Source organism: Macrotis lagotis, chromosome X (assembly GCF_037893015.1).
Source record: "Macrotis lagotis isolate mMagLag1 chromosome X, bilby.v1.9.chrom.fasta, whole genome shotgun sequence".
Lineage (NCBI taxonomy): Eukaryota > Metazoa > Chordata > Mammalia > Peramelemorphia > Peramelidae > Macrotis > Macrotis lagotis.
This window is the reverse complement of record NC_133666.1, coordinates 612,883,545-612,889,544: the sequence shown is the minus strand read 5'-3', so window position 1 is coordinate 612,889,544 and position 6,000 is coordinate 612,883,545. Positions and strand designations below refer to the sequence as shown.

The 6,000-nt window shown below is 51.8% G+C and overlaps 1 protein-coding gene across 3 annotated transcripts in view; it reads left to right on the top strand.

Moving 5' to 3' along the window:
* Positions 1-339: 339 nt before the first annotated feature.
* SLC45A4 (solute carrier family 45 member 4) overlaps positions 340-6,000 on the top strand; it is a 126,398-nt gene continuing 120,737 nt past the window's right edge. The window contains exon 1 of one of the 3 annotated variants that reach the window (XM_074202768.1): positions 340-358. The gene's annotated coding sequence lies outside the window, so the exon portion shown is untranslated. Of the gene's footprint in view, positions 359-1,192; positions 1,293-6,000 lie in introns of those variants that run through there. The other 2 variants (XM_074202766.1, XM_074202769.1) reach the window with 2 other exon arrangements.

Here is a 6,000-nt window from a genome sequence, read left to right as displayed (position 1 = left end):
TTTATACATTAAATACTATATAAGGCACGTTGGAGGTGACCTAATGAGACACCTGTGGTGCTTTGTTTTTTCTGATACTTTACATTTAAAAACAAAATAGAACTTTTCAAGGCACTATCGAATCCATAAGATGGTCTGAGTCCCGCACTCTGAAGTTGGCAGGACAGACTGCTATTGTCCCGGTTTCACCGGTCAGGAAACTAAGTCCCCCAAGGGACTGAGCGATTTGCCCCAGATCCACAGCAGGCGAGTTACTTATCAACCCCAGGTCACCTTGACTCCGAGTCCAGCCAGTTTGCAGCACGACCGGAGCGCTTATTTGGATCGCCCCAAGTACATCCCACTTCGTCTCCCAGCGGTCTGTCCGGGCGCCCTTGGCCCCAAGAAGCGTGCGGGAGGAGGGGCCGTGGGTGCTCCCGGAGGGGCCGGAGCCAGCCTCCGCGGGGCAGCAGATAAGGGCGGCGGGGGGCCTGGGGAGCGGGCCCGGCCTGCGCTGCAAGAGGGGCTTTGTGAGCGGCGGCCGGAGCCCGGCCCGGGAGGGGGCCGCGGGGCGGGGCTAGTCTAAGGAGGGCCGTGGGTGCTGCGGGCAGGATGCCTTCAGGCAGGGAGGCCGCCCGCCTGCGCGTGTGCGTGTGCGTGTGTGAAATGGGCGTGTGCGCGCGCGCGTGTGTGTGAAGGAACACGCCGGGGGCGGGGCTCGCTCCCCCGCAGGTGAAGCGTTTGGGGGTTGCGGGGGGGGCTCCGAGGCCGGGGCGGGGGCGCGGGGGCGGGGCCGCCCGCACGGCGGGGCCAATGGACGAGGCCGAGCCGGGGGCGGGGCGGGGCCGGGGGCGGGGGCGGGGCCCGCGGGCCGAGGCCCCGCCCCGTCTTCGCGCCCCCTCCCCCGCGCGGCCCGCGGCGGCTGCTGCATAGTCATGAGGAGGCGCAGGGGCTGGCGCTGCGTCAGCGGAAGCGGCGCGGAGCGGCTGTTTCCGACCCGATAAAGCGGCGTTGTCCCCGCGCGCCGGCCGCAGCCTCGGGAGCCGCGCCGCCGCCTCCGCCGCCGCCGCCGCCGCCGCTCCTCCCCGCCCCCGCCGCTCCTCCCCCCGGCGCCGGGCGCGCGCTCTCACCGACCGCCGACGGCCCGAGCGAGCGGCCGAGCCCCGCGCAGCCCCCGCCGTCCCGCCGCCGCCGCCGCCGCCGCCGCCGCCCCGGGGCTGCCCTGCCGGCCTCGGCCCGCGGCCGGGTGTCCGCGGAGCCGCCTCTGCCCGCCGCCCGCCTCGGCTGTGACCCAGCGCGGCCGCAGGAGACAGGTAAGCGGCCGCCGCGGCCCGCCCTGCCCCCGGCCGGCCGGCCGTCCTTCGGTCCGGCCGGGCCTCGCCCCCGGCCGGGGGTGCGCGCCTGTGTGAGCGCGCGTGTGTGAGCGCGTCCCTGCGCGCGTGGATGCGGCCCCGCGCCCCCCGCGGCCCCGCGGCCCCGCGCCCCCCGCGGCGCAGCCCCCGCAGGTGAAGGTGCGTCTTCTCCGAGGCCCCGCGGGGAGCCTCCTCCGTGCCCCCCGTGGAGCCTCCTCCGTGCCCCCATGGAGCCTCCTCTGTGCCCCCCGTGGAGCCTCCTCTGTGCCCCCCGTGGAGCCTCCTCTGTGCCCCCCGTGGAGCCTCCTCTGTGCCCCCATGGAGCCTCCTCTGTGCCCCCCGTGGAGCCTCCTCCGTGCCCCCCGTGGAGCCTCCTCCGTGCCCCCCAGTGGAGCCCCCTCCATGACCCCCCAGTGGAGCCTCCTCCGTGTCCCCTGTGGAGCCTCCTCTATGCCCCCCCCGTGGAGCCTCCTCTGTGCCCCCTACAGTGGAGTCTCCTCTGTGCCCCCCCCGTGGAGCCTCCTCTATGCCCCCTACAGTGGAGCCTCCTCTGTGCCCCCCACAGTGGAGCCTCCTCTGTGCCCCCCACAGTGGAGCCTCCTCTGTGCCCCCCCCGTGGAGCCTCCTCTATGCCCCTCACAGTGGAGCCTCCTCTTTGCCCCCCCGTGGAGCCTCCTCTTTGCCCCCCCGTGGAGCCTCCTCTGTGCCCCCCACAGTGGAGCCTCCTCCGTGCCCCCCAGTGGAGCCCCCTCCATGCCCCCCACAGTGGAGCCTCCTCCATGCCCCCCCATCCCTGCTCCTTCCAGACCCTCCAAACGGGGATTTCTTCACTGCCCCCACTTACCCCTGCAGTGGAGTCTTCTCCACGCACCCCCTTCTCCACTGGCCCCCCTCCCAGCCACTGCCGCAGAGCCTTCTCTAAAGCCCCACCTCCCGCGCTGCTGCAGGGGAACCTGCCCTCCTGCCCCCCTTCTTGCTCACTGCGCTCCCCACCCCTGCAGTGGAGCCTTCCTCCACTATAGCCCAGTTGCTCCACTCACTGCCCGCCTAGTTTCCCCTTCCCCAGATGCAGAGCCGTCTCCACTGCCTGCTCTCCCCACCCCTTGCACTGTAAAGCCTCATAGACAGCCCTCCAGTCTCCACTGCCTGTTGTCTCCCCCCCCCCCCCAGTCCTTAAAGTGTGTAGTTTTCTGCCTTCTTCCCTCTTCCAAAACCCCGCAGTATGGAACCTTCCCCACCATTTTCCTGACTCCCCCTTCTCCACTGCCTTCAGTGCCTCCAGTCTTCACTACTGCCTGCCCTATTGTGTCCCCTCTCCAAAACATTTTTCTTAACTACTTGCCACCTCTTCCTCTGGCCCTGCTAGGAGACTTTCTTCTCTATTCCCCCCTCCAACAGCTGCTTTCTCCACTTCTACCTCTGAAACAGCCTTGCATTGCCTGTCCCCCCCTCATCTTTTACTTCAGTGACCTGCAAAGGGGGCTAGTTCACATTATTTCCAGTTGTCTGACGGGATCTTCCCCAGCAAGAGCCTTTTTTCCCCTTAAAGACTGGCATACTAACATACTGCAGACTAGGATAAGTTAACTTGCCCTTAAGTAAGCAAATCCAAGTCCCATCTCCTTCCCCCATTATATCCTAGCCAGGGTAAGTCCTGTGTTCTACACATTTTTCCAGTTCCTTTGAATGCAACTATCTATAATCATTAAAAGGCTGAATAAATGTTGGTTCAAATTTCTAGCATATAACATCTAAGTCTAAAAGAATATCAACCTTTAAAAACTGAAAAAAAGATTATAATTCAAGTTGAAATAGGGTCACTACATTGTTAAAACTCAAATTTATTTCAAATACATTTATTTGTCCAAATTTCTCAAATTATAGACAAAAATAGGTGCTTATTTTTCTCTACCACCATTACTTGGTGACAATATTTTCATACTTAAACAAGAGATGCTGCTGAAACTAAGACAGTTAATATGAAGGAAAATATCTGACTTATTCTCAATGCTGTTCAGAAGATTCAATCCTGAATTTTCTAACACTCAAACAAGTGAAACCTTAGGACATTCCTGCTGTTCCATAATCCAAGTGTTTTTGCCTATATATTCAGCTCCTCAGTGACTCTGTTCTACCTCTCTCTGATGCCCCAGGCCAGAAAAGATGCATAGTATGGGAAATTGCAAACGGACAAACTATAGGTTCTTATTTGATGAAATTAATAAAAACCACTAAGAAATATTAAGGTTCTATGGGTTAAATAAGGTAATTTAACCAATAAAGGGTATTTAACAAGTATTAATTATAAAAGAAGAAAAATTCTAAGAAAGCAGTAAGATTTAGAGGTGACAAGATAGGAGAATCTAGAAATAGGCTATGGGTGATAGGGGTTTTTGTGCATACCAAAAAAATTATAGACAAAGATAGGAAAGGGGGTCAAGGAAGGGAAGTGTTAGGAAGGTGGGGCAGGTTCCTGGTTGATGTGAAGGATTGAAGTCTCTTGATGTAAGTAAGGATTTAGAGTCTAACTCTTCCTTTGGTTACTGAAAGGAGAGAGAGAGAGAGAGAGAGAGAATATGAGAATATTAGCTACAGACTATGAAATGAATTCAAAGAATCCAGGGATAAGGAAACACAACCTTGGATCTCTTGGGTTGTTGTCTCTTGGGTAGAATCAAAGGAACTTATTTTGTTTTTGGTTCTAAATATACTCTCCCTTCCTTGCATTTCTCTCGTCCTTTGAAAATGCAAGAAATGCAAAACCTATTACAAATATGAAGTCACTTTGCATTAATTTTAATGTTGCAGTTTTAACTTCTTTTCTTATCCCTCTTTTTCCCTTTTGCAATGAAGGTTGGACTTGATCTCTAAAATTCTTATGTGTATTGTAATGTGGCAGGTACTGGGGTGACATCCTTAAATGGATCTGTGATTGCATTTCTTTGGTGCAAATCACAATTCATCCCTATCTTAGCCTGTTTGATTTTTAACTGTGTCCTCCCATGGATCCTCCATAGGAGGAAACCTAACATTTAGGAAACTTTGATCATTCTGTGGGTACCAAGGCCATATTTGCCCTTATTCTTGCTAAATGAATCGCCTATCAATTAAACTGGCTCTGAAATCCAAGGGTCTGGGTTCAAATTCTGCCTATCACCAGATTACTTAATCTTAGGTTCAAATTTCCTCATTCATAAAATGAGGGAGATAAGTGAAGTCTTTTCCTGCTCTAGGTATATGAATCCAATCAATCAACAAAATATTTTAAGTGCATGTTTATTTGTTTGGCAGACATTGTGCCAGGTATTGAGAATACAAAGACAAAAGTGAAATGTTCTCCCCTTCAAGGAGCTTACATTAAATGGGGGAGATAACATGCACATATGTAGATATAGGATATACAAAACATAGCATGCAGATAAAAGGTAACCTTAGGGGAAAGACAGGATAGCAGATGGCAGAAACCAGGAAAGGCCTCATACAGAAGGAGCTTGAACTGAGTCTTGAAAGAAATCCTAGGTTCCCAGAGGACAGAGGTAAGGAGTTGAGAGCATCTTACTCTAGAGTCATATAAGCATTGCAAAGACAGAAGGGAGATATGGAGTATAATATACTATGTGAGGAAGAGGAGTGAGGATTTATGATTGGATCTGTGATCCCATTTCTTGTATGTTAGTATTCAGTCAACTACCCACCATGTGTATTTGTATGCCCTACAAAGGGTAGATTATAATTGGTGGAAAGTTAGTGCTGCAGGTTTTGAACCATCTCCCCATTTGACATAATTATTTTCTAGAACTGGAGAATGGGTCAGGAAATGTTTATTTGTCAAGCATAAGGAACAGAGCAGGAAAGTTATGGGGTGGAGGGGGAGACACTCTTTTAGGTGAGGAATTAAGCAATATTGATCTGTACAGGTCTATAGGGAAGGGATAGTGCTGAGTAATTGAAGGCTAGCATGCATTTATAAATGGAGAATGTATGGAAAATAGGGCATTGAATCTTATACTTTGGTTTCCTGATTTTGAAATAGTATGTGTAATTGATTTATTATCAAGCAGAATATTGGTAAGGAAAGGATTAATTTGGTTTTTTTTTAGGTTAGATAGATTAGCTTTTTGCTGTAACCACCAACCTTTTGTCCTATATACTCTCTTCATTCTATCATATATATAGTCCAAAAACTTATTTTCTATGTTGTGCAAGAACAGGTTATGAGAATACCATTTAACATTATGACCTTGTGTAAGTCACTTAAACTTTGGGCTTTGGTGTCTCCTTCATAAAAAGAGGGGCTAGGCCTAGTGATTTTTTACAAATTCCTTTCTGGTGTCTTGTTAGCCTGACATGGTTGAGTGAGGTGAATTGGTTAGGACTGGGGTGATTGTAAACAACATGTATAATGGCTAATGGTTATCATAAGAATCCCACTTTCAAAAGCTCTGTGTGTGTGTGTGTGTGTGTGTGTGTGTGTGTGTGTGTGTTCGTTTGATTTGTGAATGTTAACTGAAGTACTATTTGACAATTGCTGTCCTAGGGAGCATGAGAAATAAATGTGTTTTGAAGGCTTGCTTCAAGATTCAAAGGCTAGTTCAAAGCCTTTTCTCATAGTACTTTGTCCCTCTCCTATGTATTTTGACACTTTATATTGTATTATATTTACATGTTA